The following is a 26,972-nucleotide window of genomic DNA, read 5'->3' on the forward strand; positions in this document are numbered from 1 at the left end:
TTGTCCACTAATCGTATCAGATCAGTGAAAGGTTCTGTGACAATAACTTTTTTGTCTACATTTCTCCAAAAAATAGGAGAGTTTACAAGCTGATATCATTTGGAAGCAGCAGGTTCATACTTGGGATATTTATCAAGCCAAATGTCCCATCTTCTATCTGCCATTGTTTCAATAAGGGCTGTTTTACCTGTTGCAGTGTGGAGAGAACGTAATATGTTGTCGCAAAACAGGTCACACAAAAAATCTGTAAATTTTTTTTTGGGGACTTTGTTCTAAACAAAGTGTAAGAAAATGAATGCTCTCTTATAAACTTCACCAAGTGGTTTGCATCTATAGGAGTTTTCTTAATAGAAGGAACTTTTCCAAAGTCCTTTAAGAGCAAATTCAAAGTATGAGCAGCACATGGAACCCATGTAATCTCTGGATACTTTGCTTCAATTGCTTTTCCAGTTGCTTTGTAGCTAAATGCATTATCTGTGACAATGGCTGTCACATATTTAGGTCCCCCTGCTCTTCTAATCGAACGCTCATAAACACTAGCAAGATATCCATTAGTTTTTTCTTTCAGGGATGTATCAATCGCTTCCACCAAGATGGCACCTCTTGGACAAATCAACATCACATGTCACAGGAACAGAATAATAGAGATAGACAGCAAAAACAGAGGAAGAAATCTTTGTATTGATAGTGTTTGATACAACACAAGAGCAAAATATATGGGCGCACTCCGTTGTACGGAGCTCGAACCTCCCGACCACCCTCTAGATTCAATTCGCTTAAATGCAGTGTCTCACTCGCACTCACACTCGCACTCGCAGAAGAGAGATCGGTGAATGATCCCCAAAATGCACCACTCGTCCTTCTATTCAGATTTTTCCTCCAAAAGCATGCGACCGCTCAAAATAGCCGCTTTTCTATTTTTGGCGTTCGGTCGACTCGACTTGCGCGCCAAGTATACCTGCGAGAACATGGTAAAAACGTGATCGCGAAGCGATCCGTAAAGGTTAGATTTTTTATTTTATTTATTTTTATTACGGTTGTTTATAGCATTCTGATTTGTACTCTAATTTCGATTGAAATTCTGATTCTGATTTGAAAAGTTATTGGGTGGTCTTCTCTGATTATTTGTAAAATTCCTTCGGGGAAACTCAGTGTTTGTCTGAAAAGGCGGATTCTGCGTTCTATGCTTGGTAGGTACAATTTTGCTTGGAGTAGGGTTGCGGTTCTCATACTTCACCTTCTTCTCATAATTTTCGGCCTTCGCAATAGCATCCAGAAAATCGGTAGCCCCTGCACCCTTTACTTGATAATATAGATCTTTACGCAATCCTTCGATAAATTTGTTTGTCAACGCCTCTCCTTCTACTTCAGGTGCATACTTGTAAAGTCGCAAAAACTTCTCCTTGTACTCATGTACAGTAAGGCTTGGCTCGTCCTCAGGTTGCTGCTGAAACTTGTAAAACTCCATCTTTTTATCCATTTCATAGTGTGGAGAACAGTACCTTTTATACGCTTGCATTTTAAATTCCTCCCAAGTGATTGGAGTAACCCTTGTTCGTTGTTTAAGGTATGCTTTCCACCAAAGCTTTGCCGTTTGTCGAAGATGAACAACTGCAACCTTTGCTTTTGCTTCTTCAGAGAACTTCTTCAATGCAAAATAATCTTCTAACTCTTCAATCCATGCTTCGAGATCTTTTCCCGTTTTCTCGATGCCATTAAACTCGTTAATCTTTGCCTTCTTGAAGACTTGCTGCAAAGCTGCCCTTTCAGAATCTTCATCTGCATCTTCTTCATCACGTCTCCTTCTTCGTCCTCTCCTTTCATTAGTTTCCGCTTCGCCGTCATCCCCCTCTCTTCCGTGTGGACGACCTCGACGTCCATCACCACCGTTCCCACCATCACCATCTCCATCATCACCACCGCCAAGTGCCCCAACGCCGACACGTTGATTATTGTTTCCTGGTGGAATAGCCTGGTTCCCGTCTTCCTGTTCGCCATTAAGTTCCACATAGATATCAAGCTCTTGTGCTGCTTTTCCCCGCAGAGCCTCAGCACGCTCCAGATTTGAAATTTCCAGATCTTCTCGTAGTCGTCGAATCAGGTCTTCTTGCTCCTTCATCTTCTTCTCGTATCCGTCCATGTCCAGAATCAACCGCTTTCTCTGATACCAATTGTCACAGGAACGGAATAATAGAGATAGGCAACAGAAGGTAGAGAAAGAGATCTTTGTATTGATGAATCTTTGTTGAAACGGAGAGAGTGAATCGTATTTTAGAAGATATTTACGAATGTATGTCAATGAAAACCAATCTAATTGGAATGAATATTTGCCGTTGGTTTAATTTGCATACAACAGTTCATATCATTCATCTATTAGGATGACTCCGTTTGAGGCAATGTATGGCTATAACTGTCCCACACCTATAAATTTTCTTAGCTCGAGGAATAAGGTAGAACTGTCACGTGAGATGCTTGAGAAAATGGATAACGAGTTGGCCAAAATCAGGGGGAATATTAGAGAAGCTCAAAAGAGACATAAATTGTATTATGACAAGAAACATCGGGTTGTGGAGTATGAAACTGGGGATATGGTTTTCTTAAAGGTTATTCCGGAGAAGTCTCATTTGATTCTTGGAAAGGATAAGCGATTGTCTCCACGATTTGCTGGGCCATTTAAAGCGCATTGGTTCATTAGCTTACAAATTGGAATTGCCTTCTCATGTCAAAGTGCATCCTGTATTTCATGTGAGTTTATTGAAAAGTATGCTCCTAACGTGCATCATGTTTTACAGGAAAACTCTAAGTTGAAAGATGACGGAACATTGACAGTAGAACCAGACTTAGTGCTAGATAGGCGTGTCAAACATTTAAAAATAGAGACATTGTGGAAGTTTTGGTTAAGTGGCAGAGCTATCCAGTAGAGGATGCATCATGGGTTGATCTTAGTGTTTTGCAAAGCGAATTTCCCTCCTTCCAACTCTGAGGACAGAGTTAATTTTGAAAAGGGGAGATTGTAACAGGACTTGATTTTGAGGTGTTTTAGCAATAAATTTTGTTTTTTTTGGAAGTTTTGGTCGTTTTAAAGTTAGTCCATTGTGTAGAATGATGTGGATTGTTTCCGTCCAATAAAATTTTTTGATCCGGAAGGCACTTTCTGGGGCATTTTTGAAGGTGTTAACGTGGGATTTTGAAAAAGTGATGTATGAAGCGATTGAAGCCTACGTTATAAGGAACAACTTTGGTTCTTTGAGTCTTTAGAGATTTTGATGTTTTGATGCCCGTTGAGGGCCAAAGATTAAGGAAAAAGTGGGATTTGCTGTTTTTGCATCGTTTTTGTAGAAAATGCTGTTTTGCAGGTTGATTTTCAGCAAATCAGAGCAGGTTATGGAAATTTTCCATCACATAGCCGTCGAAGAGCGCAGCGAGGGCAACAAGACTGTGTGAGACGGACTTTGGCTGTTTTGGCTCCGTTTAGGAGTTATGTTCAGTTGAAGACAGCTTCAAAAAAAATCTAACCTTTACGGATCGCTTCGTGATCACGTTTTTACCTTGTTCTCGCAGGTATACTTGGCGAGTGCGAGTGCGAGTGCGAGTGAGACGCTGCATGCAAGCGAATTGAAGCTCGGGGTAGTCGGGAGGTTCGAGCTCCGTACAACGGAGTGCGCCCATATATTTTGCTCCTCTGTTGTATCAATACAAAGATTTCTTCCTATGTTTTTGCTGTCTATCTCTATTATTCTGTTCCTATGACATCGCTCTTGGTCTGCCTTTGACAGTATCCACGGTGCTTTTGGGAGAATCATCTTTCCCCGCTCCCCCATGCGGGGCGTGGCTGAAGGCGGGAGACGTCTCATGGCTCTTAAATCTTCCCTAGCACCCAATGAATCCTTCTTGCCAAGTATGTGATCCCATATAGCTTGCCCAACATTTATGAACACATGCATAGGGTCCAATAAGTGCTAAATTTTCAACAAATCCCAATAGGGGAGCGACAAGAAGATTGAGTACCTCGACATACCCCTTGGCAGCCCATTGGGAGGCGATGAGGTACCATGATGCTCCTCCCAATGCTTTGCCCAATCAGCCATGTTCCAATGGAACGGTTGCACTCCATTGATATAGGGAGCATATCTACGATGTGAAGGAGGCAGGAAGCGATTGTTGTTGGGATAGATCACCTTCCCAAGAAGAGGAGGTCTCTCTGTCACAAGGGAAGGGCCACAAGTGGGACACGCACTATGTCCAGATGTTGCCAATCCTGCCAAGAGGTAAACAAACGTTACACATGAGATGATAAACCTAAAGCAAAGAGTACAATTAACATGTGCATACTTACTAGATACCTCTCCAAATCCTGGGTAATCATGCATGGTCCACATGAGGATGCACTTGATGACAGCTTTGCTCGTGGTGGCCGTGAAATGTCAATGACATCTATGCCTCTCCATAGTTCTTGAAGCTCTTCAACAAAGGCTGCAGATATACATCCATGTTTTTTACCTTGTGCTTTCCTGGAATGAGAAGTGATAGTAAAATGTTTCCCTTTTTTGTTGCCTCCCAAGGAGGAATATTGTAGTTTACAACCACCACCGGCCAAGTGCTCCATGAAGTAGAGTGGTGCCCAAATGGATTCACTCCATCACGAGCTAACCCAATCCTCAAGTGACGAGGCTCATCCCTAAACTATGTCCATGTGTCCTCTATGTGCTTCCACGCTGGTGAGTCAGCTGGCACTGTCATAATACCATCTGTGGAGCGATTTTTTGCATGCCAACTCAAAAGCTCGCTCGTAGCCTTCGATCTAAACATGTGTTGGATGCGAAGGGTGAGTGGAAAATGCCTCAAAACAAAATGTGGAATTCTGTTGCTCTGAATTCCTTCCTTGAACCTAGGCTCCCCGCACGATGTACATGTGTCAGAATCTGTAACAGGACTTGATTTTGAGGTGTTTTAGCAATAAATTTTGTTTTTCTAGGAAGTTTTGGTCGTTTTAAAGTTCCTCCACTGTGTAGAAGGATGTGTGGGTTGTTTTTGTCCAATAAAATTTTTTGATCCGGAAGGCACTTTCTGGGGCATTTTTGAAGGTGTTAACGTGGGATTTTGGAAAAGCGTTGTATGAAGCGATTGAAGCTTGTGTTATAAGGAACAACTTTGGTTCTCTGAGTCTTAAGAGATTTTGATGTTTTGATGCTCGTTGAGGGCCAAAGATTAAGAAAAAAGTGGGATTTGCTGTTTTTGCATCGTTTTTGTAGAAAATGCTGTTTTGCAGGTTGATTTTCAGCAAATCAGAGCAGGCTATGGAAATTTTCCATCCAATAGCCGTCGAAGAGCGCAACAAGGGCAACAAGATTGTGTGAGACGGACTTGGGCTGTTTTGGCTCCGTTTGGGAGTTATGTTCAGTTGAAGACAACTGAAAAAAAAAAAGTTTTAAAAATCTAACCTTTACGGATCGCTTCGCTATCACGTTCTTACCTTATTCTTGCAGGTATACTTGGCGCGCAAGTCGAGTCGACCGAACGCCAAAAATAGAAAAGCGGCTATTTTGAGAGGTCGCATGCTTTTGGAGGAAAAATCAGAATAGAAGGACGGGTGGTGCGTTTTGGGGGATCATTCACCGATATCTCTTCTGCGAGTGCGAGTGCGAGTGAGACGCTGCGTGCAAGCGGACTGAAGCTCGGGGGTGGTCGGGAGGTTCGAGCTCCGTACAACGGAGTGAGCCCCTATAGTTTATTGCTCCTCTGTTGTATCAAACACTATCAATACAAAGATCTCTTTCTCTGTCTTTGCTGTCTATCTCTATTATTGTGTTCCTGTGACACAATCGGCATGCTTAGTACGAAAGAGCACACAATCGTTCACGCAAGCATCCATCCCTAATCCAGTCACCACTTCGCGTGCTTTTCTTCTATTCTCTAGCATGTGATTGCCAGCTGGCAGCATCTTTCCAAGCAACCTATCACAAGAAGAAAGTACATTAAAAGCTAATTTATGCACTCCACAAGCATCCTTCACAATCTGTATACATACCTCAAAAGTGCGTCGACACTAGCATTGCTCCATCCAAACATCGCCTGAAGGTTAAGGACTTCGAGAAATGCTCTTAAAATGGAGTAAGAGCATCTATCATATAGTGCGGTGTGTGTCGAATCGAGTAGCTCACTCCTCGTTCTTTCGGAAGCTTCTTTGCATGCACACTCTGGTTCATGCTCCTCGTGCAAGGAGATCCTCAACTATTCTATGCAAATGGTCATTTTCTGCATCCACGTAAGGAGATGGGATGTGGTCACTCGTAGAGGGAGCAACAGTTGGCTGATTTGATGTGCTTCCTCCCTCTCTAATGGATTCTGGCGCATGCGCTCTTCCATCCTCCTTTCCCCTCCTCCACCAACCACACGCCAATGAGGGGTGACGTCAATAGCCGCTACAATTCTCGGATCGTTTGTTTCCATCCATGCACGCTTGTGAGGATCGTCCCATAGTCCATAATCTTCTACATGACTCAAGCATATCCGTCGAAGTCGAGCAATGGCGCATTTGCACCGCACGCACGGACATGGTAATCGCTTGACCAACCACCGTGATCTATCCAGTTCAGTGGACGAGCCAAAATCATCCCAAGCAACCTACATTATAAATTACATACACTAATTAAAATCAAATTACAAAAAAAGGTTAATAAAATATCAGTAAAAAGAAAAAATAAATAAATTTAACATGCATGGTAATCATAACTTTTAGGTAGAAATGTCATTTTCAAAGTACTAGGAATACTTTCATTTTATATACATTTTATAAAAAACATAGTACCAATAGATTTTGAATATCAATAGTAATAATGTCAGAATGTGGCCATCTGTGTGGATGGGCCGAAATTGCGCCGCGGTAATATTTGCGATAATGAGCACGGTAAAGCTGGCAGTAATGCTCCCGGTAATAGGAGCGGAAAATCAAATTTCAAATTTTTTTTATAAATAGGGGCACCTTTGTGCCCCGCGAAGTTCAAAATCCTAAATTTCGAATTTCATCGTCTTCTCCACAGAAGCCAGAGCGCGAACCTCACAACCTTGAGCTCTTCCATCTCTACTCTTCTACTCTCCACCATCTCTACTCTTCCACTCTCCTACCCTCTCCCAACAAGCTCTTCAATTCCATGTAAGTTTTGTTGTTATGTTTTTTGATTTTTCACACGCATACACACACATACACACACATACACACATGCATACACTCATACACACACATGCATACACATGCATACACACACACTGCATACACACGCACAAGTTAACACGCATGCAAATACACATACACATGATGCACAAATAAACACGCATGCAAATACACATATGCACACACATGCATATGTTAGTATAAGTTATGCATTAGTATGTGCATACACTAATTAGTGTGTGATTACACACACTAATTAGTACATGTGTTCTTTACAAACACTAATTAGTGTGTACATTATTCTAATGCACACACTAATTAGTGTAAGTAAAGACACACCAAAACTTAAATTTGTTAATTATTAGTTACTTGCAAAATCTAAACTTGTTAAATTTGTTAAATTTATTACTTGCAAAACATAAACTTAACACACACTAATTAGTGTGTGCATTGATCAATGTGATTGGCCAATGCACACACTAATTAGTGTGTGTTTACTGTGTGCGGTCAATAAGATTGGCCAATGCTCACACTAATTAGTGTGTGCATTGGTCAATGGGATTGGCCAATTAGTGTGTGTTTAGTGTGTGCATTGCTCAATGGGATTGGCCAATGCGCACACTAATTAGTGTGTGCATTGGTCAATGGGATTGTCCAATGCACACACTAACTAGTGTGTGATTAGTGTGTGCATTGGCCAATGTGATTGGTCAATGCACGCACTAATTAGTTTGTGATTAGTGTGTGCATTGGCCAATGTGATTGGTCAATGTATACACTTATTAGTGTGTGCATTGGTCAATGGGATTGACCAATGCACACACTAATTAGTGTGTCATTAGTGTGTGCATTGGTCAATGTGATTGGCCAATGCACACTAATTAATGTGTGATTAGTGTGTGAATTGGTCAATCCCATTAACCAATGCACACACTAATTCGTGTGTGATTAGTGTGTGCATTGGTCAATGGGATTGGCCAATGCACACACTAATTAGTGTGTTTTAACACACACTATTTACTGTGTGATTAGTGTGTGCATTGACCAATGTGATTGGCCACTGCGCACACTAATTAGTGTGTGCATTGGTCAATTGGATTGGCCAATGCACACACTAATTAGTTTGTGATTAGTGTGTGTTAACACATACTAATTAATGTGTGATTAGTGTGCATTGGCCAATGTGATTGGCCAATGTGCACACTAATTAGTGTGTGAATTGGTCAATCCCATTAACCAATGCACACACTAATTAGTGTATGCATTGGTCAATGGGTTTGGCCAATGCACACACTAACTAGTGTGTGCACAAGTCAATTACACAAGCCAATGCACACATCAATTAGTGTGTTAACGCACACACTAATTAGTGTATGTTAACACACATTAATTAGTGTGTGAACAAGCCAATGCACACACTAATTAGTGTATGTTAACACACACTAAGTAGTGTGTGCACAAGTCATTTACACAAGCTAATGCACACACTAATTAGTGTGTGCACAAGCAAATGCACACAATAATCAGTGTACCCTAAACACACACTAATTAGTGTGTGCACAAGTCAAGCACACAAGCTAATGCACATATTTCTCAAGAACAAAAAATCTAGTGTGAGGAGAGCTGCAAAGAAGACAATGGAGTCTCCAGAGCACAGCTATCGGCCAGGAAATGTCCATGATGTGGAGTGGGAGACAGCTATGGAAGAGAAAGAGGACGAAAGGGCAACGGGTGCGAGGATGTATACGTGTCATGTTGAGGCCAGATCCCATCAGACTCCTACGCATTATGGTTCGGGAGGAAAAACGGCTTGGAAAGACAAATACGTAAGTACAAATATTAGTTTTATTGTAAAAAATATAATGTTTTTCATTTAATTAATTGGTTGCTATTTTTTGTCAGTATAACATTACCATGAGTCGCCCGACCAGAGATGTGCAGAGATATAGAGAGAACCATACCGAGTATCAAACTTGGTGTTGGTTGTTTGAAAATCAAATGGTCTCTCGAGAGGAGTTCGAAAATGCGTGCAGAAGTCTGCAACATGTAAGTTTAATCTTATTTAAATTATCAAATCGTTGATTTTATATTAAATATTAAATAACAAAGTGTTAATTGTTTCTTTTTTCGGTTTGCAGAGTCAAGAAGTTTCCATGCGAAATGCAAACCATCTCCCCCATGACATCCTCTATTTTGTACACGCGGGCTTTTTTTGCCCTTTATGTAAATGCAATACTTATCATTTTTTGGCTCAATACCTCCTCCAATTGTAATTCCACTTATGTAAATGAAATTATCAATCTTTTTTTGGCTCAATGTATTGTCCAATTGTGATATTTTGTTGTAATTAATAATAATTACAACAAAATAATAATCAAGGAGTTCCACCCGAAATGCCAACCATCTCCCCCTGAGCATCCTCTATTTTGTATACGCGGGTCCCGCTTGCCCTATCCCACATGACCATCCTCTATTTTGTACACGCGGGCTTTTTCCCTTTATGTAAATGCAATACCTATCATTTTTTGGCTCAATACCTCCTCCAATTGTAATTCCACTTATGTAAATGAAATTATCAATCTTTTTTTGGCTCAATGTATTGTCCAATTGTGATATTTTGTTGTAATTAATAATAATTTTTAAAATATTTAAATAAATTAAAAAATAGATGACCTTTTGGATGGTCCTGCAAAGGATAATCCAAACGGTCATCTGTTTTTTTATAATAAACCCGTCTGCGGTAATGATCACGATAACGTGTACGCGGTAAAGGTTGCGGGTATTCTTGCAGTAAAGCCCACGGTAATACTCGCGGAAATATAGCCGCAGGATTTACCGCGTATTTTACCGCTAGACCATTACCTCAATATTTGCCGCAGTCTTTTCCGCATACGGGAAATTTCATATTACAATTTTTTTTGTTTTTTTGATAATGTGGGCGATAATACCGCGTATATGTTATAGTGAAAGCACATTGTATGTAAAGTGGTAGGGTGATGTACTTCTCATTGTCATTCTCTATCTATGATGATTTATTGTTCACTAGACCAAGTGAGAGACATATTGCTAATTTCAATATGAAAGATTTGGGGCTGTTGCATCATTACTTGGGCATACAATTTAAGCAGTGTGATGGTGTATTGCCTTGTGTCAGACAAGTTACATACAGACATTGCTATGTAAGTTTGTACTTGAGGATTGCAAACCTATTGCCACTACCATAGAGTTTGAAATTGAGTGTTGATGATGCTAGTGATCCTACCAATGTCACTCTTTACCAAACTTCTATTGCCTGCCTTATTTATATATGCAACACAAGGCCGGATATTCAATTTGCAGTCTCACAGGTCAGCAAATTCAAAGCCCAAGGTCTAAGCATTGGCAGGCTATCGAAAGGAATTTTGGCTACTTGAGTGGCACTTTAAATCTTGGTCTACATTATCCCAAGGGAGGATCACTGTCGCAAGATTTACCTTCTTTTTTGGACTCAAATTGTGTTGGTTCTTTTGACACACGAGTGTGCACGAGTGGTTTCTATTTCATGCACGACGCTTCATGTATCTAATGGTTGAGTAAGAAGCAGCCTAGTGTGGCCAATTGTACTTGTGAGGCTAAGTACCAAGCAATCTTCAAATCTATAAATTAGTGTGTATGGCTCAGACGCCTTATGGCTGATTTGGGTGTTGGACATGAAACTACCAACACTATCTACACTGAAAGTCAGACTCCATTGGTGATTGCAAGGAACCCATCTTTTCACGCTTGCACAAAGCACATTGAGGTGCATTACCACTAGGTCAGGGAGAGGCTCTTAGCAAGAGAGATCAGCTTGTCTTATGTGTCGACAAAAAACAACATTGCGTATCTTTTCATAGAGGAATTTTCTCGTGATAAATTTGAAGCTTTCCAAAAAGGTTTGGGCTTTCCCCTTTGGGGAATGATCATTTCCTGAGGGCATGGAACTTCCCTATACATTATGTGCCACCTATTGTTCACCGCATCGCTCCTAGGGGGAACTTGTGGTAGAGATGTGTGTGAGAACACTTAGTACTACCAAGGCACTCTTTGTCAATGCATCTGTACATTGCCAAATGTCAAGCCAATGAGGCCGTTGTCAAAGAGAAACACAGGCGTGAGAATGGGGATGAATGGCCTTCAAAATGGGCCACAAGGAGTGGAGATAGAAATGACACTGCACCTCCTAGATCAGTTTCCCCACACCGGATGCCTGTCCCTGGAGTGCCTATGCAAGAAGACTCTAAAGAAAATAAGAAGGATGCAACAAAACTTAAAGCAAAGGTTCGGCCTACAAACTTCAATTTGATATAGAGGCAGAAACTGATCTCAAAAAGGTTTTGGAAAAGAGGATTTTGATCAGGAATGTGGAATTTGCCTTGGGTGAGGTCCTTGGCATAGCAAAGAGGGAGAGCCATGAAGAAATAATTGATATCACCAAGAGAAAGAAATAGTCTCTTATTGAATCTATCCATGTACAGGGTGAAGGAGAGACTTTGAATGCACAAAGAGTATAGGTCTATGGAGAGCAAGGTGATGAAACTATTGTTGGATGCTACAAGTCTAGGGGAGGAGTAAAACAAGTTTGATTCTTTGATGATGAAGATGAAGTTGAGACCACTTAGATTATAAGTCGAGACCACTCATAAGAGTTATTACTCAAGAGTCACTGGGCAAGAACATCTACTGAGACCCTAGTAAAAGTGGGAGACTTAGAAAGCCATACATTGCAATGGTAGATCATGGCTTAGAAATTAACCTCATGTCAAAGAGTCTATATCAAAAAGGAAAATGGACAATCAAAAATCATGGATAGATGATCCGTGCAACAAAAAAATCATCAAGGGAGCCACATGGAGCTTGTGTGAATGTAAGGGTGTCTATAGGGGACGTGAAAGATAATCAAAATTTCTTTGTTGAGGAGATGTCTACGTACCCGCTTGTGCTTGGGTAGCCATACATCACTGCTACTCATATAGAAACAAAGGTAATGGAGGATGGTTCAACTTATGCTAGGATAGTGAGCAGGGATTGGAATTGTGCGGTCTAAATCCTTAGTGTTTGTGTGGACAATGAAAGGAGCCGTGAAATTTTTAGAGAGAAACCCTTGCCAAAGAGAAACAAAGATTTCAAGGACTATAGGGATATGAGGGTTTTGACCATGTACCATTGTAGAGTAGGATTGCAGTGGCACAAGAAAGGGAAAAGTTCTCGCATGATTTATATGAAAAGGAGATGTTTTCTACAGGTTTTATAGGATTGTTAGACTATGTATCTATTGCTTTTACAAAGTGTCATGATTTGAAGCGGGGTGAAAGACAACATGTAAATATTGTATCGAAAGGTTTGAGAAGCAATGGTTTGATAGAAGATGAGGAATGCCTTGCAGGTGTATTTCATGAGTGTTTTGTGGATACCATGCAAAGACTTGGAGTCTTTAGTGGATTGCAATTTGTGTGTTGGAAATGAGGTTGTGAAAGTATGCTTCATAGAAATGGAAGGTTTGAGAAGCAATGGTTTGATAGAAGATGAGGAATGCATTGCAGGTGTATTTCATGAGTGTTTTGTGGATACCATGCAAGACTTGGAGTCTTTAGTGGATTGCAATTTGTGTGTTGTAAATGAGGTTGTGAAAGTATGCTTCATAGAAATGTACAAAGTTATTTAGGATTTAGAAAAAGCTCAAGGTATTGATGTGCGATTGGATACTAAGTATAAGTCTATGGCAAAGAGAGTGAAACCAGTGGCATTACATCTACCAAAAGACTGCATAAATAATACGGAACAACCTCGTTTGCAACCTAGTCTTCATGACCCAAGCAAGATTGGGCACAAGTTTATGCACGCTTCTTTGAAGGAGCTAAAGGTTGGTTGCAAGGATAGTTTGAAATAAGCTAAAAAAGATATGCTTTGAATACATGCAAGTATAACATGGAAAGGATTTTTCATTTGAGCCACATGAGATAGGGTGTGTTGATCCTTCATTTTTTCTCCTATGGTAATTTTCACTATCCCTCACGTACCTTCGAACTTGGATCTGTTCCAATTCCAAAGGTTCATTTGCCAAAACTCATTGAGTTGCTTAATGAAAACTTCAAGATGGGTATTTTGGAGCATTTTGGTGCTCTATATTCAAACACGTGGTTCACAGTTTTGAAGAACAATGGCTCTTTACAATTTATTTTGGATATGCAACTTTTCAACAAGGCTACAATTAGAAATGTGGGTACATGGCTGATTGTAGATGAGTTTGCAGATGCATTTTCAAGAAGGATGATATATTCTATGGGGAATTTGTACTCAAGGTATCATCAATTCCAACTCGCAATGGAAAGGAAGGACTTGACCACCATGAGGAAACCTTTGGGTTCAGTAAGGATGTACACCTTACCTTAGGGAGAAACTAATTCAGTTGAATATATGATTAATGGTATGAACAAAGTCCTACGTGACTTCATACCTCAAACTACAATGCCCTTTCTTGATGATGTGCCGATCAAAGGATGCAATGTAAGTAATATATATGTGGCTCTAGACTTGAGGGGGTGTCACAAGTATGTGGAAAATCATATCAAACAATGACTATGATAAGATCTTGTCAAGGTTGGAAGAGATGAACCTTACCTTGTCTGGGAAAAAATTAGTGTTTAATGTGTTTATTGTTTTTTGGATTCCACATTATGCGCATGTAATAACCTTTGTATCAACTATTGAGAAAGAACCAAAAATTCCAATGGAAGAAATGCATACCCATGCCATGAGAAAATTAAAGAAGTTATTGCACTTTGAGGAAAGTAAACTATGAATGCGGAAGACATGCTATTGTGACAGTGGATACTAGCCCCACAAGAATTGGATCGGATATTGTCCAAGATGATGAAGATGGGAAGCGATATGTAGTGAGATTTGCAGCAAAGGTCCTAAGTGCTTGTCAACGCAATTATCCACAAGTGAAAAGGCAACTATGGAGAGACGTTATACCCTAAAATGTGATAAAGAGTATTCGATAGGTGCAAATGTAATAGTGAAGACGGAAATGTGATAAAGAGTATTTGATAGGTACAAATGTAATTGAAGACTGATTGGCTACCCTTCTTGCATGATCACGAGTTGCTCAACTCCTGACATTGCTATATTGAGATGAATTGCCTACATAAAGTCATTGAATCCTAAATTTAAGCACATTGCAAGGAGAAATATATTTTAGTCTGAGGATATGAAAATGAGAAAAGAAATTGTCATTGAGGGTGATGGTGTAGGCACAAGGTTTTATCATAACTTTCATGCAATGGGTGATCACATTTGCCTATTAAATGCACTTGATTCATTTACAAAGGACCTATATCAAGGAGATTGTTTCTCATTGGACGTTATCTGAGCACTTTGACAAGGCAAGAAGGGTGGATAGATCAAGAGATCAAAAGAATACAAAGAAAAGCCTATGGATACTTTTTAAAAGATGGATACTTGTGGAAGCATCCAAAACAAAGAAACGGGATTCCATTGATCATTGAGGTGACTAAAAGAAACATTTCCCTTGGAATAGTGAAAATGCTACATTAAAAAAGGTACGCAAAAAAAAATGTCAGCATTGAGGTGACTGAAAGACATAAATCTTTTTGTCATCTTACTAGGTTCTTCAAGCACCTACATACCCACTGGATATGCACTACAGTGGGTAGTAGGTTTGGTTACAATGCCATTGGGTTTATGGCAAACGAGTGCTTGCATAAGAAGATTTAATTAACCAGATTGAAGCTCGTGCTTTAAGAACAAAAAGCAAAAAAGGGATATGTAAATGCCTCTTAGACAATGTGATTAGCCATTATAGTTGTGTTGGGAAAGTAACAACTGACAAGGGTGAGTTGGGTGGATGCGACAAAGCTAGGGAGTTTCTCTCTAGGTTGGGCATTAAGCTCTCTCTCACTACTAAATACAATCCTGAAGGGAATGGTAAATCGGAACATGGGCATCCTCCTATCATTAAAGCGTTGGCTAAGGCTTGCAAAGGAAAATTGGGAGAGGGCCTGGGTCATTGCCTCATGTTTTATGGGCTAATTGTACAAGTCATAGATCAATTACTGGTTATATGCCTTGTGAGTGATGTATGGTAAAAAACTATAATGCCAATTGAGGATGTAATTGCTACATGAGATGTATTGCTTTGGGACAATGGAATGAGTAGGGAAGACCTTCTTGCTTTGTGCATACAAAATTAGAAAGAAGAACATAATGCCAATTGAGGATGTAATTCCTACATGGAATGTATTGCCTTGGGACAATGGAATGAGTAGGGAGGACTTCTTGCTTTGTGCATACAACAATTAGAAAGAAGAAAACAAGATATTGAGATTGCAATAGCATGATTGGGAGATGTAAGGTTGATAAATAAGGATGGATTTGATAAAAGGCACATGCTCAGACCTAGAGCTATTGAGGAAGGTGTTTGGGTGCTAGTCTATGAAAATAGTATTGATAACCAACGCTCAACAATAAGAAAGATTTCAAAGAGATGGATTGGTCCTTATGTGGTTAAACATGGACATGTTAATGCAACTTATACCTTGTATGAGTTGAATGGGATAGAATTGAAGATTTCCGTTGCAAGGAAAAGAATCAAAATATTCAAAAGAAGAGGAGATACAGACCAATATGTATGTTGAGTTAAATAAAGAATGAACTTGCATATGGTATGTGTGGCACATGTCGGAAGATGTGCAGGTTTAGAGGGGGTGTATATCATGCCATGGCACATGCATAATGTAGCTATAATATGTACCTCACTCTCAATCCTTTCATTACTTGGGACAAATTCTATGATGTACATAGTGTGATATGTGTGAAAATAGATGTAATTGTTGCATACCTTGTCGGACAACACAAACAATGTGAGTAAAATGCATCAATGAAGATGTTTCAGCAATAAGCAAAACACAGAGTTAATCTCTCATCCACAAATGTCATACATCAAGTCAAAAATGACAAAATGCTCTGCAACCACTACGGAGAGAAGCAAGACAAAACCTGCGATTCATAATTAAAAAAATGCATAAACCTATTTGAGACCAATCTGTCTCAATCACAGATTCACATATGGCATACTAAACAAGTGTTACATAAAGACGGTGATTGCATAAAAATCACAATAGGTTGGGATGATCTTGGACTCTTTTTTGGTGCATGATTATCTCACAAAATGATATACCAACAAAGCAATTGAAAAGAGAAATGGAGGCATGAGAATGGGATTGAAGGACTCTCTATTTTAAAGAGAACAACTTGAGAACAACAAGAGCTGGAGGAAGGAAGAATCCACGACCTTCTAAGGAGGTTTCATTGTAGGTCCCCCTCCCCTCAAGTCAATGGAGGAGGTATCTATAGAAAAGACAAAAGATCACGGAAAACAAAAAGAGAAAAATCCTACTTATACGTTAAAATCAAACATTGAAGTTGCTAAAAATTTAAAGCATATTTGGAGGAAAGGATTTTGAATAGTAAAGTTGATTTTACTATGGGTGAAGCTCTTGGCATGGCTAAGCGTGATTCCCATGAGGATATTATAGATATCATGAGAAGAAAGATGAAGACTCTTGTTGAGTCTATCCCTCCATAATCATAGGGTAAAGAGAGCCATTGAAGTCACCAGTAATACATGTATAAGACATGGAATGTGATGATAATGTGGTAGGATGCTACTAGTCTTGTGGAATAGATATGTGTGTTAGATTTTTTTATGACGATGATGAAGATGATGCCTCACATAAAATCCACTACTCCAAATGTCACTGGGAAAGAACTACAATAAAAACTTTGTTCAATGTGGGTAATCTTGAGGAAATATATGTTCCATTGATAGATCATGGATCCAAAATTAATATTACGTTTAAGAGTCTCTACATGAAGGGAAATTTCCCAATAGAAACTATCCATGGTTGGATGATTAGAGCTACCAAAAACTTTAAAAGGCATCTCTGTGGGGCATAGGTGACCATTGATGGAAGGCATATTATGAAAGTGTTCACTCTCAAAATGTATGAAATGATACTAAGTCTTTTGAAAAGGAGAAAGGATTCAATGTCAATGAAGGACTAGAAGTGTAAGTAGGGACCAAGTAGAAAATTGTAGCAAAGAAAGTAAGACTAGTGGCCTTGTCTTTACCATCAAATTCTAGGGAAAATCTAGAAGAAACCTCTTTGCAACACAAAATCTTAGGGATTCAAAAAGAATTGGTCACAGTTTCATAATGGAATCTCCAAAATAACTAAAGGTTCATTGTGGGGAGTTTTTAACACAAGAAGAGAAGAGATGTTTTACAAAATTTTTATCAAGACATCGTAAGGCTTTTTCTTTACAACCACATGAGATAGGATGTGTTGATTCTAGTATTGTTGCACCTATGGTGATCTTCATTATCCTTCATGTACCTTGGATTTACGTCCAATTTTGGTCCCAAAAGCACTTTAAAAAACATGCTCATAGCACAATGACGGCATCCTTGAAGAAACACCCATTCTTGTCACTATAGACCTCATTGAAGGTTGGTTCTATATCATAAAACACTGAGCATGATCGGGTACGCACTTCTAGTACCACATATAGCCAAAACAATCTAGTTCACCAATGCATTTTCTATGTGACAAGACTAGTTTCATGCCATAGTTTTTCGAGACAAAGTAAAGCATTAGTCTTAGAATTGGCCTCAAGGGCCATTATCACACGCGTATGAGCTGTGATACCATTGAAAGGATAGGGGAGCTACTTGTGTTCCTTCTTGCACCCAACCCCCTCCTCTTATAGGCTCCCCAACCTATCTTTAGGGTTACCTACAACATAGTACACTAGTCGGCCTTCCGTCAAACCCTTTCCACCATGGACACACTAACCTTTTCCTTTTAAGAATTATCCCCTCAAACAATGAGTCACCTTGGACCAAGATTTTGAGCTATCCCAAAAAAGACTCAATCATGAGGCCAAAGATCATCACATCTCATATTCACGCAATATGTCAATATTTCATTTTTCTACTACACCTTTCCTTGCAACTTGTCTTCTTCTTCATCTATGCATCCAGATTTGAATTTTTTTAGTAATTCATCCTTGATATTCTCTTCTTGTAGAGGCCTTTGTTCCTACAAAATATATTCTACATGTGAATGTAGCTTATAGTCCCTAATAGAGGATGACATCAAGGGGTAGAACATCACCATATACATCATCATCATAAGGTGCGAATCTACACTTGATATCAAATGGCCTATCACATGGGTTATGACACATATGCTATGAATCGAAAAGAGATGGTGAACATGCCATAAGAGTTGGTGCACAAGACAAAGGCCATCCTCAATTGAGGGAAGGGGTGATCCGACTCATCTACATCTCTCTCTCTCTCTCTCTCTCTCTCTCTCTCTCTCTCTCTCTCTCTCTCTATTTGCCACACACACACACACATACATCATAGGTATATATAATATCCATCAAATTTATATGCATAATCTAAGTTAAAGTCCAAGTTTCTTTACAACTACATTGAAATCATAACATCCATAGTAATTCTTGTTGACCGAGATCAAGGCCTCAAAGATCAAGATTATAAGAGAAATGAGCAGTGAAAGAAATCTCAATGAATGGCAAGAATGTAAGTTCTAACAACACCAAAATAATTTCAATATGGATAATCTACTTCTTGGAATATATTTCTTGATAATAAAATGATATATGACCATACTTTTGTAATTTTAGAATGTAAACAATATTAAATTTTTGCAGCAATAAACTCTTGCTATCTTTGTTATAGTTGTTGCTATCTTTGGCATCATGTAGCATCACACATCTCGGCACCCATGGTGGATGAAAAAATCAAACATGGTAACGATGACAAACTAAAGATGTGTTCAACCACTAATAAAACTAAAACATTTAGCCGTCATCCACCAGAACGACATGCATTAAGTTCATTTCAAGAAAGTGAGTGCAAGTATGGAGATATAGTCTTTGTGAATCCGTGAAGACAATTCAACTTCCTTGAAAAACCCAATTTGACAAGGGCATTTTAAGGATAACGCCTCTAGAGAGAAGCCTTCCATTTCTACTGCAAAGAAAAGTGCATAGAGCTTCCCAAATCTAGCCCTGTTGGGTTATATAGTACAAGAGGAATACTTTTCATCCATGTTTACGAGTCAATACCCTAAAGTTTTTTATCCACATTAGCATAATGTTATACACCTTTTTCTAAATCGAAGTATGAGACCATGTCTGAGGTGACATGCATCACCTTGGATGCACACAAACATAACCAGGATTTTTATCCACATAGCATATTTTATACACCTTTTTCTAAATCGAAGTATGAGACCATGTCTGAGGTGACATGCATCACCTTGGATGCACACAAACATAACCAGGGTATTTTATCCACATTAGCATAATGTTATACACCTTTTTCTAAATCGAAGTATGAGACCATGTCTAAGGTGACATGCATCACCTTGGATGCACACAAACATAACCAGGGTATTTTATCCACATTAGCATAATGTTATACACCTTTTTCTAAATCGAAGTATGAGACCATGTCTGAGGTGACATGCATCACCTTGGATGCACACAAACATAACCACATCACCTCTAGGGTCCTCTCTCTCTCTCTCTTCTCTCTCTCTCTCTCTCTCTCTCTCTCTCCAAATGTGGCTTCATTTGTAAAAGGACTTATTCTGCAAAGTTTTAATAAATATTTTTGTTTGGATTAAATTTTGTTCATTCCAACATTTTTCCTCAGTGTAGGACTTCATTCTAATCGTTCTCGTGAAGTTTCAAATTTTGACCCAGAACACCCCTCGGGAGCCAGTTTCAAGGGTGTTAATTTGGAAACATTTAGTATGAAGCACTTGTAGTCCTCAACACAAGGAAAAATATTGCTTCTTTGTGTTTTCACTGGTTCCTGCATTTTGATGCCCGTTTCAGCTCGTAGATTAGAGAAAATGTTGTTTTAGACTGTTTTTGTGAAAATTGCTAACTTGCAGGTAATTTTTCGGGCAAACTGAGTAGGATATGGATTTTGCGCTTAACATGACTTTCGAGAGCTCAATGAGACGAACAAATTCATGTGAGACAGACCCGATCAAATTCTGAACCGTTTGGGAGTTACGGCTCACTGAAAATGGCCAGAAATTGTGGACTAAAAAAACTTTCTAAATTTGCTAACTCGTGGGTGTGGGTTGCATTTTGTGGTTTTTATGTGTTTGAATGCAGGACGTCTCTTTCCGAACCTATTTTTGGGCCGCTTTGCTAAAGACTGGAGAAAGGATGAAAATAGCCACTTTCTCATGTGAAGAAGACAACCTGTATGCAGAAGGAGGCTATTCTACTGTGATGGTGCCTTGTGATTGAGATTGAGAGTGAGAGTGAGTGCGATAGAGAATTGTGCACAGATTGAGAGTGAGATTGAGACTGAGATAGCTCGGGGGTGGTCGGGAGGTTGATACGAGCTACGCTCTTCTTGTACCCGGGAATTGATTTCAATATACATCTCTAATTTCCTACGTGTACTCTGTGTACTTGCAATTTTTTGTTATTCAGCTGTTGTATTTCCGTGTCTGGTCACATCATTAGCCACTCAAATTCAAGCAAATGTTGCTACCATCCCCTTCAAAGTGGAGGAGTTCTTACAAGAACGTCGTTGTAGGGAAGGCCTTTAATTGACTATATGCATTGGTGACTTACCCTCCTCTTGGTGGGAGGAGAATGCCGACTTTCATACTGCCTTAACTAAGCACAACAATGCTTTCCAACTAGTCAAGTTTGACAGTCCCACCATCGAATTCGTCCATCATGATCCCCACACCAGCCAAGGGAGCCTTGTTTTCAAGACCAAGAGGACCGCATGGCACTCTTGAAACAAATGCATCTTCCCAAGGGCACAACCATATGGATTAGCGAGGCTCTAACCCCCACCCAACCCAAGATAAAGAAGCAAGTGTTGCACAAGGTACAAGATGCATGGGCCGCAGGTAAGTACGCCGTCTTATCGTGGTGGTAGAGCCATCATCGAGGAGTTTTGCACCACCCAACATCCACCTCCTCCCCTTAGCCACCCCTCTCCCCCTAAGCAACATTTTTTGCAAATTTGGTGTATCACCCCCTAGCCCGTCCCCACCCCCCCCTTCCCAACATCTACATGTGTTATTGCACACATTGTACCTCTTAGATAGAGGAGCCTCTATTGTACATGTTTTATTGGTTGTCCCATAGGTCATATTTGACCTCCAAGGATGATAATGGAATCTATCTATCTAACCCGCCCCCCACAAACATCTACATGTGTTATTGCACACATTGTACCCTCTTAGATAGAGGAGCCTCTATTGTACATGTTTTATTGGTTGTCCTATAGGTCATATTTGACCTCCAAGAGTGATAATGGAATCTATCTATCTACCCCCCCCCCCCCCCCCCCCTTCCCCCCCCCCCCTCTTTCCACACCACAACACCTACACACATCCAATCATATGTATAATATCATATGTATAATATCATACCATTGAATGTATGCATGCTCTAAGTTGAAGTCCAAGAGCTTTTAAACTACATTGAAATGCATAACATCTACAATAATTCTTGTTGACCCAGATCAAGGCCTTGATGATCAAGATTATAAGAGAAATGAGCAGTGAAAGAAATTAGAATAAATGGCAAGAATGTAAGTTTTAGGAACACCAGATTAATGTCAACATGGATAATCTCCTGCTTGGAATATCTTTCTTGACAATAAAATGCTTCCCATAATTTTGTAATCTTAGAATGTAATAAAGTCTTGTCCATTGCTGAAGGCAAAATGTCACAAATCAACATACTCTCCATCCAAGGATTTTTGCAAAATATTAATCATCCTAAGATCTCTTCCTCTCCATGCAACATGTGGATATGCTTTTCTTGCATTTGGAAACAAGGTGTCAAAAATGGACCTTTGAATAATGAAAATGCATTTCAATAAAAAAAAGCATAGTAAGGCCAAATTTGTAAAGCTTTGGCTAGCCAAACAAGGTGAAGAATCACATGGGTGTTCTAAGACAAGAGAAACTCACATGCCCATTGAATCAATCTTAGAGAATAAAGAGAAGGACCTTGCAAGATAATAAAACTTATACAAAAGCTAGCATGTCCATTTCATACTAAAAAGAGTACTAGGGGCAATGGAGACAATCAAAACTGGTAGAAGGGTTGCTCAAAGGTGGGCATGTGGTGGGAGGCAAGGGCAAGGGAAATGGAGAGGCCACCACCACCAGAGGGGCTAGGAAGCATGAAAGGGAGGCCTTCAAATGAGATGCCAACAGGGCCCATGAAGATGGGGCAGCCCCAACCAAAAGTTACAATCGTGGATGGAAAGGTGGGTCCAAGAGGTGATACGGACATTAGGAGTATGAAAGGTGTGGGAACCTTGAACAAGAAACTCTAGGCCAGGTTGTAGCTCCAAATAATCAAGTGCTGATAGTAAATATTCATCGTCCATACGTACGATGGCCTCCCTAATCCTTTGGGCACCCACACTTAGTGGGCCTTTGTCTAGCTCACCGACTTGTGCCATGGGTGTGGCAGTGAAGATGGCATTGCCAAAGTAGCCTCTTGGCAAGGCTGGTTGCAATCGGCTTCTCCCATTTATTGCTATGTACAATTTTGTCTCTTGTTTCTCACTCAACCCTTGTGCCCTTGACACACACCTCCACACATGTGTTGCCACTGCCTCGTATGTGCTGTATGTCAGCCCTCTTGTTCCATCCATTGCCGTTGCTTGCAGCTCCACAACGTGCCAGCATTAAAATGCTCAATATCAACAATTTTCCCCAGAAAACACCTTAAATTAGCACCACACAGTGAATATGTTCAAATTACACAAAATATGAACATAATATTACAGTAAATTATGAACAACTGTAACGGAAATCGTCACTTGTTATTGGACTAACAGGCTACAAAAGAAAATGCTTGAGACTTATTCTAAGAGCTAGCCATCAAAGTTGAAGTTTTGCATGGGTGTGACTGGCAGTGCTCAAAACAAAGCATGTTCATAATCTCAATTTTTAAGATTAAGGCAATGAGGCAGCCAATATGTATGCCAAAATGCTAGATTTTTGGGAAAATTACACTATAAAACGGGACATTGGAACACTACCTTATGTTATGCAATTGAGCAACCAACCATAATTTTTACCTGTGCTCGAGTGAGAAAGAAAAAATTGCAAGCCACATTGTCGTTCGTATTTGTAGGCCCACTGTCATTATGATGTGAAGAGAGCTTGTTCTTGCATTTTGCCACTACATTTGGTTGTACTGCAATGCCGCGATCATATTTGCTAGAGGGCAATAGTGAAGGGGGAGGTTGATACTCGATGTGCGAAAATGTTGGTGTAGATGGGTCACGCGTCCGCAAAACGGTACGGTTGATAAAAGGATGACGTCGAATGCCTTCCCCCTTTGCTATGTCTGCCCATGTGTTGACGAAGTGGGTACTGGAGATCCCATCAGCAACATGGTGCTCCATCCCCACACCAAGCGAGGCCCCTCATCATTGAAAGAATGTTACCACTATAGATTATTTGTGTCGACTACTGTTACGAAATAAACCAATATGGTGCATAATAATTACATAGGATGTGGTCACTCTTCCGTGTAGGTCACATGAGGCACATGTTGTTTAAGGGCAAGAGTGTGTGCAAATCACCAAAGTCATTGATAATGGCATCGATCTTTGCCTCGACAAGAAGCAACCCTCGGCAATACAATTAAGGTAGATACGTGCATAGGACCTCAAGAGCCTTCTTGCCACTGGGGTAGAAGGGCACTAGTGCCTTCTCCAAAACCTCATAAGAGAAGAAGTCGTCCTATTATGTTTTTGAAGTAGCTGGCAAAGCATAGACAAACATATTGTAAACATGATTCAAAGTAGCTCTAGCCCTGGGCAATGCGTCTCTCTCTCTCTCTCTCTCTCTCATGTACAATTACCGGAGAAAAGTATTGACGCTTTTGAGTTTTGCATGCCAAGCTGCAAAGTGCACACCAGATGCCAAAGGTTGCAATGCGGAACGTGATGAGTGCACACCAGATGCCAAAGGTTGCAATGCCTTCTCTTCTTATAGAGAAGGCGTAGAGACTCTCTCTCTCTCTCTCTCTCTCTCTCTCTCTCTCTCTCTCTGTGGATTGCTCCTACGACGTTAAATCTCTCTCTCTCTCTCTCTCTCTCTCTCTCTCCCCCGCCTCCCCGGCAACTACGTGGTGCTGTGCTACTTGACGCCATGCTACGAAATAACGAAAACGCACGTGACGTTTTTCTCTTCTCTCGTGGTGCTGTGCTACTGTGCCATCTCTCGTCATCTCCTGATGGAGAATCTGATGGAGCATCTCTCGTCATCTCGAATGGTTGGCTACTGTGCCATCTCTCGACTTTTTAAATGGCTTTGCCCCGAAATTTGTTGATGCGCTATTATGTTGATATGCAAGTGTAAATTGTTGCTACATTTTCCACATCATTTCCCTGTGCCCCATAGTCTAACTGTGTTGTCCAAGTAAACGCATAGTACAATATCACAGCCATCACAAACGCATAGTACAATATCACAAACGCATAGTACAATATCACAGCCATCACAAAACTTGATGTTGTTGACATGTGTATAATGTGAAAATAAAATATCTACCTGGGACCAAATGCAACAATGTACATAATGTCATATGTGTGAGAGGTTGCAATGGTTCCAACTGTGTACATACCTTAGTAGGGAGACGAGGCCCTAGATGTATCACTCTTGCACATTTTCTCAAATGAATAAATGCTTAACTTGATTTAGGAATGTACAACTGTCAAGTGTTTTGAAGTGGCACGCTCATCTTGCTTGGAAAGTCTAATGCGGTTGATCTCCTCTTAAATTAGCAAGTTTCATGTATATCTATAAAGAATGTATCCAATATGCTTGACACGTGGGTTTCAACGTGTAATTGGAGGCCAAGGAAAGTTTCTCACAAATTTGGGGATCTTTCCTAGCTTGCTTGGGCTAAAAATGGCAACATATTGATAAAGCAAATCCAAAAATAGCCAAAGAAGCATATATCACAATGACACATTTACAACGGTGGTCATGGTTGCTCAAGCTAAGGGGCTACTTTATAGAATAGTCCCGTGCGTGCTGTATCTACCTCATGTTCGAGCTTGTAAGGCCATCAAATAGGGTTTTCTCTCTTCAAGTAAGCATTTGGGACTGTCTCACGAAGTGCCTAAGATTGTATAAAATGGTCTTATTTAGTAATTGAAGCGAAAGATTAAGGTTTATAATAGGACAAATGAACACTTCATATGTGCAATTAGGCGCGAGTCTACACCATATCATCATACATACAAGTGTTTTGAGTTGATTTTGGTACTTTTTTAGATGGATGAATAGCATTTTTCTCAATTTTAGTGTGTCTTTTGCTTTGAATCCTCTATGATTTACTAGTTTTTGCGATGAACTCTCAAAGTCAAAACCCTGGTCCTTTTCAAACACCACCTAAAACTTTCGAATACATTTTTGGTGAACCCAACGTGAAATGGGCTAGGGTGATGGAACGGAAGCTTAATTGAAGGTCTCAATAGAAAGATTTTAAGTTATAGAGAAATAAGAGCAACAAGGGATGCAATTTTGATTCTATTGTAATGCAAATGTTTCAAGCCTTTGTTGTGTTTATGTAGCATAAACCAGCTATTAAAAGAAAGAACTTTCTTCAAGAAAATTCCTTCAATCAGTGGTGCATAAACTTGACCAATCTGATGGTAGATATGTAACAAAGTGTCTTTGTGGTTATGTAAAGGATATGGAGCTACATTGACTACCTGAAGAGGAGATGGTATAAAGTTCTTAGCTACTTGTGATTCTTCATATGAATGAGCATGTAAGGGGAATTGGAAATGAGCATGGGGGCTAGCTAAGCAAAAATGACAAAGAGACAAGATCATAGTCAAACCTACTCAAGCCCCAAGAGTTTGTGCGAGTTTTGTAGATGTTATTATTGTGGTTCCAAAGAGGAAGAAATCTATCTTAGATGGTTTTTTCAAGGCAATGCAAGAGCTCGCCTTAAAGATTGCAAGGCTAGAAGTGAATCATCAAGCCAATCTACAAGGCAAAGACCTAAAAAAAGAGAACAATTTGTACACAGGTGCATACGATGTGATGGTATCAACAATGAAAGGAGATATTGTGAAAGGTTCGATGAATGCTTTGATGAAGGATCTTTTATTCTTCAAAGATCAAGATTAACTCAAGTGAAATAGGTAAGCCTTTGGGAAGGAATTTGGCAGAGGAGGGAGTAATAAGCTATTTGAGGACATGGCCACTAGACATGTCATCTTAATGGTTTAGGCAACCGCCCATGGGTTGAACGTGGAGCCTATTGACCAAAAAAGAGTCGAGGTTGATTTGGATAAGATGTGTCAGCTTACTACCTCTAATATAGAGGCAACAACACGTCTCAAATTTTTTTTGGAAGACGATTTTGAATAATAAGGTTGAATTTAGTTTGGGTGAGGTTCTTGGCATAGACAATCAGGAGTTCCATAAAGAAATAATTGACATTAGAGAAAGCAACAATCTCTTCCTGAGTCTATTTGTGTCCTGGATGAAGAAGAATTTTGAAATGCATAATGTGTCTCATGTTTATGGTAAACAAAGGATGAAAATGTTATTGGATGTTACAAGTCTACAAGAGGAGTAAACTAAGGTCATTTCTTGGGTGATGAATATGAATAAGATACCACTCATAG

At 39.8% G+C, this 26,972-nt stretch overlaps 2 pseudogenes; both read right to left on the minus strand.

Annotated features, from left to right (window-relative positions):
* Positions 1 to 22,387: 22,387 nt before the first annotated feature.
* On the minus strand, positions 22,388 to 22,964 carry LOC147445191 (hydroxycinnamoyltransferase pseudogene; annotated as a pseudogene).
* Positions 22,965 to 23,103: 139 nt separating this feature from the next.
* Positions 23,104 to 24,553, minus strand: LOC147445192 (shikimate O-hydroxycinnamoyltransferase-like; annotated as a pseudogene).
* Positions 24,554 to 26,972: the final 2,419 nt, after the last annotated feature.

This window comes from Adiantum capillus-veneris, chromosome 12 (genome assembly GCF_014529385.1).
Source record: "Adiantum capillus-veneris isolate H3 chromosome 12, ASM1452938v2, whole genome shotgun sequence".
Classification (NCBI taxonomy): domain Eukaryota; kingdom Viridiplantae; phylum Streptophyta; class Polypodiopsida; order Polypodiales; family Pteridaceae; genus Adiantum; species Adiantum capillus-veneris.